Here is a 14,510-nt window from a genome sequence, read left to right on the forward strand (position 1 = left end):
GCAAATGAAAATAAGGTGGTTTTACTTGCATTGTCTTGGACCTGACAAATACATCCATGCCTGTGTGAAGTGTAAAATTACACTCACAAGTGTAAATAAGGAACAAACTCAGAGCTGATAGCATTTTTATGCACCAAGCTGGTGCAAGTGCAAATGACCACAGAAGGTGCAGGATGGAAGAATCCCATCCAAGACTGTAAAGATGAAAGCAAAATAAATGGCTTTGCATCACTTCATGCCATTTGTGAACTCTACATTCTAAAACAAATCAAAGCTCCAATAATATGCCTAGCTAAGAGCATGTCAGACTCATTCTGTATGGATGGATGGATTACATTTTCTGTTAGATTCAATACACTGAGCTCCAAACCAAGGGTAATAAACTATCTTCCCTTCAGAAAAGAAGTCTTGCTCATTGCCAATGGGAAACTCTATAGACCAAATGTAAGAACGTACCCTATAATATCATAACCGAGGTCATTACTCAAGCTAACTCCCTATTCGGCCAATATTCTTTTGCCTGATTAAAATTTAGGATACTTATTAAAGTTAACTATTTCATTTAGCATTACTCAGTGCCAGGAAAATATGTGGTATTTTAGGACCACCACTATTTGTACCCTTTTGTCTTATTTCCTTTGCTAGTTTTTTGCATCTCAACTTTTCTGATTTCTGTACATTTACTTCTGTAGTATAAGGGTAGATGCTTTCTGAATATCATACTCGTGACAATAAGAAATCTTCATCTTATCCATTTGGGAATACCATAGATCAGGGGCGGGCAATTATTTTGAGCAGAGGGCTGTTTACTGAGTTTTGCCAAGCCATCAAGGGCCGCATGACAGGCAACCCAGGGCAGATTAATATTAATTTTCTAAATTTTTAAGGGGCCCCACAGGCTAGATAGAATGGGCTGGCGGGCCACATATGGCCCCTGTGCCACATTTTGCCCACCCTTGCCATAGATACTAGTGCATTATTTCTTCATTAAGCTTCTTTCTCTCTTATGGTAATTTTACACTTATTTGTCCTTGAATTACAGTGAATCTAGACTGAGAGTATATATGTTAGGGTGTTTGAGTATGGAAAACAGCATGGTTGTCTTCATTTCCTTCTTTATTTGGTCTCCTTGGCTAGAGAGACACATTCAAAAAGACCGAGCCTGAATTGAATCACTCTCTGCAGGTTAGTCTAAGCTGCACAGTTTAAACAGATTAATAGCTGGACAGACATTCTCTGTTAAATAAGGGAATACAGCCAAGTGACTATAGTGGCTAAAGCCAGAAGCTGGGGAGGGGGGAGGGGTGCTAGAGCATGCCTGCCAGTCACTGCCAAAGGGGAGGGAAGAGAGACGCCCTCCAAGGCTCTCACCACACCCTGCTGGAGCAGAGGGGGCATGGCCAGGCATCAGCTGGGGATAACACAACACACAGGATGCCAGTGGCCAGCCTGGGGCGCGGAGGCTGCTGCAAGACTGAGGAGTGGGGATGGAGAAGAAATCCTTTCTTTGAAGCAGGCATGTATTGAACACAGCAATTTGCAAAACATGTAACAGGGAACTACCAAAAATCTTTGCTTAAGATAAGCTACAGCCCAGTAAAAGACAGCATACAAAACTTAGCCTAACTTAAAGACAAGAATTAGTTTTACTAATCCTGGGGGCAGAGTATTTCCTTATAGCCAGGCATTCAGAAAGGCTATGTTTAGGTGTTCCCACCTTTCACATGTTCTGCTTTATAATATAAATGTAGCTCCCTGCATTCTTTGGTGAAGATGTATGAGACTTCACTTAACTATATCTCCAGCATGTGTGATGATTGTCAGGTCTTTGCCAACACTTCCCACCTCTCAGTCTGGTCCTGCAGGCCTTAGCTGTGGGCTCACAGGCTTGGATTTGCACGCAAGGGACTAGCTTGCCTCTCTTCCCTCTCTTCCCTCCCACCCCCCGCACTGTGGGACACACTGTGGAATTAATCCCCACGCTGCCTGGCTGCAGGCAAGCCACAGAGACTGCAGCCGAACCCCCGGCAGTTCTGGGGAAGAGAGGGGGCAGGGGAAGGAATTAACTCTGTCCCTGCCTGGCTGCAGGCAAGCTGTGGAGGTGTGGCTGGGGCTGGCAAACCCCAGTTGCAGTCCAGAGGGTTTGCCAGCAGGGGTTGGGGGGAGAGAGAGAGGACAGAGGGAGGAACTTGCCTTAGGGGCCATGGAAAACCACCGTCTGGCCACACCCTGCCCTCTGTGGCTAGAGAGAAGCAGAGGGGAGGTGCCAGCCTAGCTCACTGGAGCAGAGAGCAGAGCTCTGCCTAGACCAGAGAGCATGCTGGGATTCTGGGGAGTCTGGTTTAACTTAAACCAGCAAGGGGTCTGGGACAGACATTGCATAAACTGATTTGAGCCTAATCAGTTAAGTCTGATACTACATTCAACCAGGTTTATCTCAAATTGGTTTTGGCCATTTTCAAACTGGTTTATATGCACTGAACGCCTGTTCCGTTACAAGTTTAAACCATTTTCTGATTACTTAAACTGGTTTATGTATAATGTCTGTCCCTAGCCCTTCAAGTCTGCTATTTCAGATGTCCCAGACATCCCTGTATCAGCCTACTTTTATTTAAAAAAAAAAAAAAAAAAAAAGAATGGTGAAGAATTGATTCTGAGGGACTGTGCTAATAAATCACCTGGACAGGGAGTGTCACCTGTCATATAGGCACTTTAACTTGCTGTTGAGGCTATATGAACATGGACTCCTTCCTGTTGCTACAGTATTACTATATGAAGCACTAATGTGGACATGGAAGCATTACTATATATGCTATAGGGTGGTTAAATGTAGAGCCTAAAACTTGAATAAAATCTTTATTCAACAAGGCCCATTTCTCCACAGCTCTCTGTTCAGTGTAGATTTCACTGAGGCACCAAAGACCCCATATCTGAGGATCAGTATGAGGGCAATGGACTCTCTACACCCATTGGGAACCAGGCTAAGCTATAGAAAAGCCATCAGTGCAGATTTGAAAGCTCAGCAACTTGCTAAATACACAAGTAAAGGTTTGTCTACACTATGGTCATAGTGTGCCCTGGTCAGGCCAGTCCCAAGCACACCCTGTCTTTCCACTCCCCCACACATACTCCAAACATGAAAGTATACTAGTGAGGCTTTTCTGAGGTTGTCCTCTGTTGCCACTTCCAATATCTCAGTATCTAGGGAGCCTAAGAGCAGCTGCTGTGGATGACCTTGTAGCGGTTGTATCAGCATTCTTCTGGGTTTGGAGTATCTGTCTGGGAGCAGATGTGCAGGGCGTTCTCAAGAACAGCATGCCCACAACATATCGCCATATAATTTAGACATGCCTGAAGCCAAATCCAGTTCTCCTCTTAGGTAATTTGCACCTACGCATTTCATTTTGGCTACATAAGTGGCATTTTGGGCCACTTTGATTCAGATTTAATGGTCAAGACTTTATTTCACTGCTGTGGAGCTCATCAGAGTGTTTTTTCACAAATCTGTAGTCTAGGGATCTTTTCTCTGAAAAATAAGAGACTGACTCAGTCACTCTTGTTGTGTCATACAACAGAACATGCCCTAAATTTGTCTGCCTTGCTTTTAACTAAATTTAGACAAATCAGAGCCCACCCTCTTCCCACAATAACCTCTGAATGGAAGGCAGATGCATGATTTATCTTGGTTTTCAATGCTCTGGCTTAAATTGCAACTCAAAGCTGCAAAAATAGCTTCAGTACTGCCTGATTCCTGTCTAAATTGAACTCTTAGGGCATCTATACACAATGGAGCCCTGCTCCAATGTGTGCTAGTTAGCAACTGTCAGTACAGACTTGATTAATTGAGTCTGCTGGAGCATGTTAATTAGCATTCTCCTACAGCCTCTATGTCATGTGTAGTCAGCATCCCTGTGTTTCAAAATGGTGGTGGGGTGCTTTAACTAAAGCTTGTCAAATGAGGTTTAGTTAAAGTGCCCCCACGGCCATTTTGAAGCATGGGATGCTGAATACATGTGACACTGTGGACACTTTAATTAGAGTGGCTTTCAGAGTCGATGTAATTAAAGCGCCCCCCCTCAACCCTCCACCCCAGATCACATGTATAGACACACTTAAACACCACCCCAGGCAAGTTTTAATATGGCTTGTCTAAAAACTTTTTTTTTTAAGTGTTGAGCGCAGCTTCAATATAGACCTAAAGGCTTGATTAATTTTTACAGTGTAACTACTCTCACTGGAACTGTGTTATCTTGAAGTGCAACCTGAGACCGAGATCAAAACAGTCAGTAGGTAGAGGAGGTTGCAAAGTGGTTTTGTCCTGTTTTTTGGAAAGATGAACTTGGAGGGGAAAAGATTTACCATGTATTGGAGAAACTTCGGGAAAAGGAAGAAGTGAGAATGGGTGCTTTTGCAGGAGGGAGAGAGAAGCTTTGAGGCAATAGATAGATGGACTGGCAGAGAATGTGAAAGCCATGGGAAGGGAGGAGGAAAGACTGACAGATCTGGGGATTAATGGACATGCTCTCTATCCAATTTTATGCCATTTCACACCCCTCCTCCCCGCCACAATTTTTGGTGAGCAAGATAGCCTGGCATTCTAAATTGATGCCTTTCATATAACACTTGGTTTGAAAGTCATCAGCAAGAGCTTGATGCTGCCAGGACTTTTCAGATCTTGGGGTCTGAAATCTGTGCCACTGAAATCAGTAAAGTTTTGTTATTATCTTAATAGGATCAGACTTAGGCCCTCAAACAGTAGATAGTAAACTGCATGTGCCTTTGACAGCAATTGTAGCTTTTATAATGAAAATTATTTTTGAATACAAATAAGGTGAGATCCATATGTATACTTGGCCATACTTACTACAGCACCAACCAACTTTGATTTGAACTATTCTGCCTTGAACCTCACCATTCTCTTAAATTGTCTCAGACTCCAGAACTGTTGTGTCAGCAGAGGAAGCACAAGGTTTGCCCTGCCACACAAAGCAGTTATATACTGACGCTTCCTTAGGTACAGATCTCCTGTTAGCAAGCATAAAATATGCTTTCCTTGTGATCTAAAGATACTTCATGGAAATAAATGGGTTAAGGCCATTTTTGTCCACAGGTTCTCTAGTTGCTCTCCTCCTGAGAGGAAGTAGATGTGGGGACCCTGTTTGTCAGTTTTCTATCTGGAGGAGAAATCAGTAGTTTTTTATTAATATAATTCATTTATGAGATGTACATATGGCTTCCTTTTCAAAAAAATACACAGAGGCAACTCCCTCTTACAGAAATAGCATGAGCTTTTTTCTCCAATCAGCATGGGGGGGTGCAGGTGGGGGGAGCTCCTCATCTTACATTTGCATACAAAGAAACCTCATTAAATGCATTTCCTATCATTAAACTGCTGCCAGAACATCATGTGCTCAGTAATGGAAACCAACTATGAAGCTGATTAAATGCAACCAACACTGAGCAGGACACAAAGCACATGGCCCATATTGGGCAAGCATGCTGAAGGGAGCCTACCTTTTTTTTTAAAGACATTTTTCATGTTCTAAGCCAAATCAAGTCCAAATCCATGAGTTGGTCCAGAACCATAAGTGGCACTACAACCAGCAAACATCCTCCACCTCCAGCAGGGGCTTCAGATATTTCCAAAGTCTTTTGGCAGGCATCCTACATGCAGGCCCAAGCTTGAGGTTCAAATGCCCCCAGGTTTTGCCTGCCCTCAGCCATGTGGCCGCAGGAGCATGCTAGGGAGGAGTACTCTTTTTTTTTTTTTAATTAATTAAAATATATTTCTATATATATAGTGAGAGTTATATATATACATCCTCTATCATAAACTTTCCATCGCACATCTTAAAACCTCATTAAGAAACCCACACTTCCCATTACAATAAACACACCCACTCCCCTGTACCCTAGCCTACCCCAATCACAGTCCTTTAGTCCAAACCCCAATCTGGGGTTTACATTCTCAGTTCATTCACTGTCTTTGTCACTGTAGCTGTTGCTGTCACTTCCACTGCTGGTGATCCTGTTGTAGTACTGTCTCCAGGTCTAGTTGCATCTCTGTTCTCTTCGTTCTCTCTGTCCACTTCCCCTCCCAGGGGGTCTTTGAACAACCTGTGCCAGGTGTTGCTTTTCCAGATCATCTAGGGAGGAGCACACACAATGATAGATATGTGCAGGCAATCTGAACAAGATATATGATAGTGACCATTAAGCATAGCCCCCCCCCCCCCAAGTGCCAACTCTTTTTCAAGTCACTGAGAGCCACTAAATTTAATATATTTTTACTTCCACTTCACTTCTACACCTAAGCTGTGCCTTTCTTTCCCATTTCTAATTATTCCTGTTTCTTTACTGTCTTGGCCGGGCTGAGCCAACTCGAGGTGATTTAGAAACTGCTCATTCGTCAGGGCGGGCTAGTGAATGGAGAGGCTGACAAGGCTTAATGGTTGCAAAAAACTTTACTTATGTCGCGGGTTTCTGCGACGGAAATGGTTCGGTCGTCTGGACAACAATGTGAGTTGCTCCAGCTGGCGAGGTCAATGCCAGTAAATCCGTCCATAACTCAAGCCGGCGGGAAAAGGGTACGTCTGGGACTGCGTTCGGCGACGGGAAGAGGGATCGATAGGTGATCAGTCTATCGATCAGCTAGCTGCAAGTTGGATCTCTTTCGAGGCAATCTGCAGCGTGCTCAAAGCTCTTCGACTTGGGCAGAAGTCGCGCTAGTTTTTAAACGGCCAGCAAGCCAATTACCGGCCGCCACGTGTGAATAATTTAGCACTAGCCAATTGCGGGGCACGCATTTGCATCTGAATGGCGGGAACTCTTTGCACTGTGCATTTCTGTGCTGCAAAGAGAAAATGCATCCTGCAAAGACAGCTGCAAAGTGGCGGGAACTCTCTCCTGCACACGGGTTCTTTATGCAGCAAAACCCTCGCTGTGCAAGAGGCTCTCAGGTGACAAGAAAATTCCATAGTGCCGAGGCACCAAACTCACTGGGTCGTGACATGTCCCCTTGCTGACGGCACAACTGGAATTTTCGACACATGAGCACATCATACGGCATCTTTGTTAGAGGATTCACGGACTTGGCAAAGCCTTCACAACCAATATATATATATATATATAACATAAACAAATAACTTTAAACACATAACGACAACGGTTGATCATTGTCTGATTGGAGAACATCTGCTTCGGTCCGTCTTCTCCCATAACAGACAATGTCAGTAAACACTTAACAAATGAAAATAGTGTTATAACAAGTTCTGAGCAGATGGGTTCTTTGCCGTCTCAGTGCCTCCCTCACAACCATCACTCTTTGGCTTCGAATGGACTGCAGTTTGGTCTCATAATCAGGTGGTTGTGGATTACCGCTTTTGCTGGGGTCAAACCTGTGAAGAAAACAGAATAACAAGACAAAACAAAACAAGAAAGAATCATAATTGGTTTTACTGTAAGGATACTGGGTGAATGTCGGAACGGCAAGTCATCCAGTTGTGATGAACAATAATAGGGGGACAATCAGGCTTCTCTTCCAGTTGGACAGAATAGGTATTGGGATATTGTCCCGGCCATTGAACTGTCCCTTTGTGAACTTGTGGATGAGACTGATGAGGGTGAGGTATTGAAATCCACACTAACTCGTCAGGTTGGAACTTGGGCTCCCAAGGTGGGGGTTTCCGGATATCAGCTTCATCCCATAATGGTTTAGCAGTGTTTAGTGAAATAAGGACATCATGATTAAATTTAGTCCAATTTTTAAATGTCCCTCCTCCTCTAAGGCGAAGCCGCTCCTCGTATAGACCTATGTGTCTCTCCACAACGCCGTTGGACTGCGGATGGTACGGCAGATGAAGATGCCATGCTACATTGTGAAGACGAGCAAATTTATCCAGAGCATTAGAGTTAAACGGAGGTCCTCCATCAGACTGAATTTCATGAGGGGGTTGCCAGGTGGCAAACACAGCAGTTAAGGCAGCAATAACAGCAGTGGCATTGCTTTTTCGTAAGGGAATAACCTGCAACTGTCTGGTCCCCAAATCAACCACAACTAGTTCTTTATTTGGCAGTTTAGACCCTGGGAGGGGTCCCAGCAGGTCCACCTGCCAAACTTTTCCTGCCTGAAACTGTGAAGAATCGAAAGCTCCGATCTGATGCTTGGTTTTATGACACTTCTCTTTAGCACATGTCTCACAGGCCTGAGCTACCTTTTCCCAATCCCGCCTGGCTCCATATGAGGCCGGCTCTGTAATGGTTCGGCACCAACATTGATGACAAGCCCGTGGTCCTGGGTGACCCCAATTTTCATGAAGCCACGCGAGGAATGGATTTGCTTCAGGATCAATGGTAGATATGACAGGCAAGGCCACGTCAGTCCGGAGTGGATTTTCCAAGAGCTTATCAATTACCTCATGCACTGGATCAGTATCTGGACAATGGGACTTAGTGTGCCTAATCAACGGAAGGCGTACAAATTTAGTTAACGTCTCCCAAACATCTTGCTAATCATTCAAATTCTCGGAGGGAAAAGCTGTGCCCATAAGGATTTTATAGATATACTGTGAATCAATCGCGATAATCGGAACTGGAAGCGTATCGTTATGATACATCAAACAATGTTCTAGTACCTTCAGGAATCCTAATAATTCACATTTTTGGGACGAATTATCATCTGGGTCAGCTTGAAAAATTTTCTTATTGTTACAAGCTTTGCAATAATATCCATAGCCTCCTCCATGTCGGGAGGTTCCGTCCAAGGTCATCCACGCTGGGGCTGAAGTTCCATACAGTGTAGGAACCTTTTCCTCATCTTCCGGGCTTGGATCAGGTACCATGTCCTCCAAACTCCAACAATGCCATTTATAATGGTAGGTAAGTACTAGCATATTCCAGGTCTTAAACTCCCCTTGAAAATGTGGGTCGATTCTTCCCGCGTCCAGCAAGGGTAACGATGTGGCACCAGGAGTGTGTAACGTCCCATGCCCCCTTGCTAACGGCTCCACCAGTTGTTCGGCTAGGAGAATCTTTCCCATAGCTCCATATCGATGTTGTGCCGCTTGAAGCGTCTTATGGGCCGTGTATACTAGCTCATCGCGGGGGTTGTGCACAACAGCCCACACGTGGTTGGTGGTGAATCCAAGGGTTACAGTTAGTGACTCACCCAGATCAATGGCATGGAGTTGTGTACCTTTAACCGTGGTTAGCAGGCGAAGCAGATTTTGCTGATCCTTTTCCATCCAAGGCGTGGACTTTCGGGACTTGTCGCGAATCTGTCGCTGTAATTTAGTGAGGAGTGCCAAATCACTGGGTTCAACATAATGTCGATACCAATTTAAATGACCCAAAAGCTGTTGAAAATGCCTCTTAGTGACAGGGTGGAATGTTTTTAGCTGATCAATGTTAGGACCCTCATGCGAGACTCTGTGGCGGATGGAACCGATGTATCGAGTGCCAAGGAACGTAATGTCATCTGCAGGATGTAGGCTTGACTTTTCCTCGTTGATTGTCCATCCCTCACTTTGAAGGTGAGCAACTAGTTGGTTTACTACACCGGCAACTACAGAGCTATCGCGACCCATGATGGCAATATCATCAACATAACTCCAAATTTTTAATTCTTTTTCTGGGGGAAGAGAGTGCAAGGCTTGAAAATTCTTCAGGGTGTTATTCATGGCACCAGTGGCTAATGATGGAGCGTTGCGATATCTTTGCGGACAAACTGTCCACCTGTACATGATGCCATCAATACACATATTCAGTATTTCTTCCGGGTCAGTTATTGGGATAGAAAAGAACATATTTTTCAGATCTAATGTAACTCCGACCCACGGACTTTGCCGGAACTGTGCCATCTCAAACATACACTGTGGCAGAGTAGACGGATTAGGTTGTTGAAGTACTTGGCATCTTTTATTGACTTCTTGATAGTCTACAACCAACCGGGCTTCATTAGACTTCCCAGGTTTCGCAACTCCCCATCCTGATGATAGGTAGGTGCTGGCTGTTACGGTCTTAATACAGCCTCGTCGCTCGAGTCGCTGCAGAAGGTCAGTAAGGAACTGTTTTAGAGAATCCTTAGTTGGGATTGGCCGATATCGCCAGGTGGAAGTGTCACGAAGCGTTGGTCGATGTCAGTCCTGCTCTGGGATAATTACGGGTAATGCCTGTAGCACTTGCTCCTTGAGGTCAAGCGCTTTTATCCCTGGGATTCCTAAAATGTTGATGCCCCCTAGAACGGCCTCTAGGGGATATCGGTGGTCCTGAACCCAAAACTTGACCTTCGTTGTGACGGCGATAGCGTTAAGCCCTTGTACCTTGATCATCTTGGTGGTCTTTTGATGAGGTATCATTGAGGTAATCACATTGGTCTGAGCTCCAGTATCGAGAAGGAAGAATACCTGTTGTTGGTCATCCGGATCGGTAGGGTTGTAAACAGTGAGTTCAGCGTATGGTTGAGAATCAGTAGGATCAGGTCTGAGTTGGGGAAGGCCGCCGGAGGAGCCGACGGCCATTACTCGTTTTTTGACGGATCCTCAAAATTAAATCCCAGTGCTTCAGCCATACTGGCCTGGGCCTTGTCTCCCAAAAGTCTCAGTTGAGCCTTTGTCAGTCCGGAGTGAGCGAGAAGAAATCCGAACATAGTTCTTTCTTTCAGAGTTCTTTCCTTTGAGGTCCTTTCTTTTGGGGTCCTTGGAGGTGACCCCCATGGCTCTTGCCGAGGGGTATACCCTTGACGCCTAGGCCTCAACGTTGCAGCCAGGTACGCTGAAGGTCGATCCCTTGTGTCATTAGAAGCTTCCTCACCTTGCTTCATAAGTGCCTGCAATCGTGGGAGATGGCCTAAAAGATTTCCCACTGGTTGACCTGCCATCGGGTTCAAGAAGAGTCGGAGTGTAGCATTCGCTCCTCCGTATACCTCCACACAGGCATCTATAGCTTCCAAGGGCATTGGAATTGCCCCGGGATCCGATAGGTGACGATGAGCCCATCTCTCTTTACGCTGGACTGCTGTTAGTCCCATAGGATTTGTTCTTGGGCTCCATGAGAGATAAGACACTCCAACTATAGCCAGGAGAAGTTGTTCTGCAGTAGCCTTCTTCGGGCAACCCTCGTGCCAGGTGTGAAATCTGTGGGTTACCTGTCCTACTACAAGCGCCGGGAGCGGGATGGGCCAGTGGGCACTGTCCGTGACCACATTCAAATCAGTAGCGCGCCCTCCGCTCCACGCTGCTTGTCGTGTCAGGGCACTCGCTTCTTCCTTATCCAGAGTGTCGGATCCAAATTCCACTATTAGTCTTCCTAACCACATGGCCAAGGTTTCTTCCAGCCTTATTTTAGATTCTTTGCAAAGCTCTTGATTCTCTGGTCTGATGCGTGTGCGAGAGATAACAGTGGTACGTGTGGTACCTTCTTCATCCTCGACATGCTTTGTCACAGCTATCGGGTAAGCTGCGGCAGAGAGAGGGTTAAATTCTGTATCTGGGAGCGTTGGGTATATCCCTCCTCCCATTGCCCCCTCCCCATGGTAAAGAGGCGTGGTTGCAGGGAATGACGTCACCTCAGGAGGTGGAGTCACCAGGGGGATCCCCGCTGGGTCTTCCAAAACTCCGCCCCTCCTTTCCGGGTTCCCTGGGTAGCTCACGCTTCTTTCAGTGCCATTTTCTGCTAGCAGCATCATGCAGCTGGCACTGTTAACAAACGCTGCTCCGGAGCCCTTTGCTGTCCGCTCCAGCGACTCCTTACCCGCAGTATGCATCTGAGCCTCCAGATTCGCGTATTCCTTCAGTAGGCCCGTTACTGCACAGAACAGCACATTTATCATTTTTCCCTTTTTCCATTTAATTAGACCCCACTTCGGCTTGTGATGGCCCTTAGTTTCCAAATCCTCCCGTAGCTGAACAAGGAGCTCATGGCCCCGCGACTCAGGCACCAAATCCGGACAGTTGAACCAGTCCACAGGGGTGGGTTCCCCCCCCTCCTTTAAGTATCGGGTGCATTGGGTGAACTCCTGAGCGGGGGTCAGCTTTTCTGCCTTCCGCACTTTCACCCCGGCTAGGGATATTGTTGATGTTTCCTCCGGGGGCCGATAGTAAACCCGGTTGCTCCCCATTATGCATCCAAACTCCCCTAGGGATAGCTTTGTTCTCCATTCTTTCACCACAGCTTCTTCTCTTTTTATGGAGAAGTAACCATCAATACTTCTTTCCTCCCCTTCTACCGCCTGGTGGTAAGCGATATGCGCCCATAGATCGTTAGCATTCTCTACGTGGCGGTTCCCGGTGCGCCAGGGGCAGCACCCAATTAAGTTCTTCTCCATCACTGTGCCCTTTAATCCCATCCTCGTCGCCATGTCTCAGCCGGGCTGAGCCGACTCGAGGTGATTTAGAAACTGCTCGTTCGTCAGGGCGGGCTGGTGAATGGAGAGGCTGACAAGGCTTAATGGTTGCAAAAAACTTTACTTACGTCGCGGGTGGCTGCGACGGAAACGGTTCGGTCGTCTGGACAACAATGTGAGTTGCTCCAGCTGGCGAGGCCAATGGCAGTAAATCCGTCCGTAACTCAAGCCGGAGGGAAAAGGGTACGTCTGGGACTGCGTTCGGCGACGGGAAGAGGGATCGATAGGTGATCAGTCTATCGATCAGCTAGCCGCAAGTCGGATCTCTTTCAAGGCAATCTGCAGCGTGCTCAAAGCTCTTCGACTTGGGCAGAAGTCGCTCTAGTTTTTAAACGGCCAGCAAGCCAATTACCGGCCGCTACGTGTGAATAATTTAGCACTAGCCAATTGCGGGGCACGCATTTGCATCTGAATGGCGGGAACTCTTTGCACCGTGCATTTCTGTGCTGCAAAGAGAAAATGCATCCTGCAAAGACAGCTGCAAAGTGGCGGGAACTCTCTCCCTTGCATGCGGGTTCTTTATGCAGCAAAACCCTCGCTGTGCAAGAGGCTCTCAGGTGACAAGAAAATTCCATAGTGCCGAGGCACCAAACTCACTGGGTCGTGACATTTACCAGCCTTAACTATCAGGCAAATATCACCAAACATAACTCCAAACAGTTCCCCCAGAATCCCTCTGTTGCCCCCTCTCAGCCTGTCACATACGATGAATATGGTCCCACCCTCCATGAGGTGAGATTGGACCAGGTTGCCCTGTGTTTCATCTGCATATAAATTTTTGGAGCACCCCAGAACTTATGACAAGCAGACCCAGTTCCAGGCATGAGTGGGAGCCTAATTAGCACATGGATCCTTTGTGGGGGGTATCAGGAGTGTGTGTGTGATACCCAACCCCTTTGTGGGGTGGGTATCACACACACACACATGCTGAGCAGTGCTGAGCTGTGGGGTCACCATGGTTTGAAATATCCTTTACACTGCTGGGGCCCAGTCCAGTGAACAATATGGTAAATAATGAGCTTTTTGGCTTTGGACTAATATCATGAATAGTTTGTACTATGTATAAATAGGTATCAAAATGCTGCCTAAAAGTGTGTTTGTGGAGCACCTGTGGTAAAACTTTCAGAAGTTTCAAAAAAGGTAATGTATCAGTTTTGGATAAACTAAGTCAATGGATGTCAACTGGGGGTATGCATACCCCTAGGAGTACTTAAAAAAGTTGTAGAGGGTATGCAGAATGAGCTGAGCACAGCCCATGGGAAGCGCTGCCACCTGGCTGCTCTGCTGGTGGCTTCACCTGCCCACCAGCCTGCGGCTGTCTGCACGGCTTGAGCAGCAGCTGCATCCCCCAACAGGCATTTCCCCCTCGCACTTCACTGAGGGCTAAAGGCACCTAGAGAGGTGAGAAGGGGCCAGGGGAACCTGTGGAGCATGCGGAAGCAGCAGCTTGGGCCCCGGCAGGGGTGAGGCTCAGGGCTGCTAGTGGCACATGGCAGAGTGCCCTGCCTGGAACCCTTAGCTGGACATGCAGGGAGAACCCAAGAGCCTCCATTGCCCAATGTCCCCACTCGCATGGGCTCCCAGTGGCAGCTGCAGGGTGTGGTGCCTGCAGGGCTCCTGCCAGCCTCCAGAGCTGATGTGGTTATGTTGCAAGTAGAGCCCCACCATTAGCATGTAGCCCCCATCCCAACCAGCTGCCCCGCCTTTGCCCAGTGAATGCAGGGGCTGGAAAAAGGTGCCTGCATGCAGATTCAGGTGGGTGCAAGGGTTTGTGCAAGGCACATGAGAAACCTCATTGTCTGGGGTCCCTGCTCCATACCCTGCCAGCACAGGGCTGCTCCAAGCCTGCCACTCTTTAGGTCTTTTGCCCAGCAGGGCAAGCACAGCACTGTGAGGCCAGACCTCCCTCTTCCCAGCTCTCCCAGGCCTGTGGAGGTGAGGGTACAGGCAGGCAAGGGGGGCATTGTGGGGCTGAACGAATGTGGCCTCCTCCAGCTGAGGGCATGGTTGTGGCTCACAGGTGAAGGGCCAGCTCCTGCACCTCTCCAGTGCCCACCCCTGCTCCAACCAGACAGCCAGGCCTGTGCCTGGGGGCCCAGATTTGGGGGCT

Source organism: Alligator mississippiensis, chromosome 5, assembly GCF_030867095.1.
Source record: "Alligator mississippiensis isolate rAllMis1 chromosome 5, rAllMis1, whole genome shotgun sequence".
Taxonomy (NCBI): Eukaryota; Metazoa; Chordata; order Crocodylia; family Alligatoridae; genus Alligator; species Alligator mississippiensis.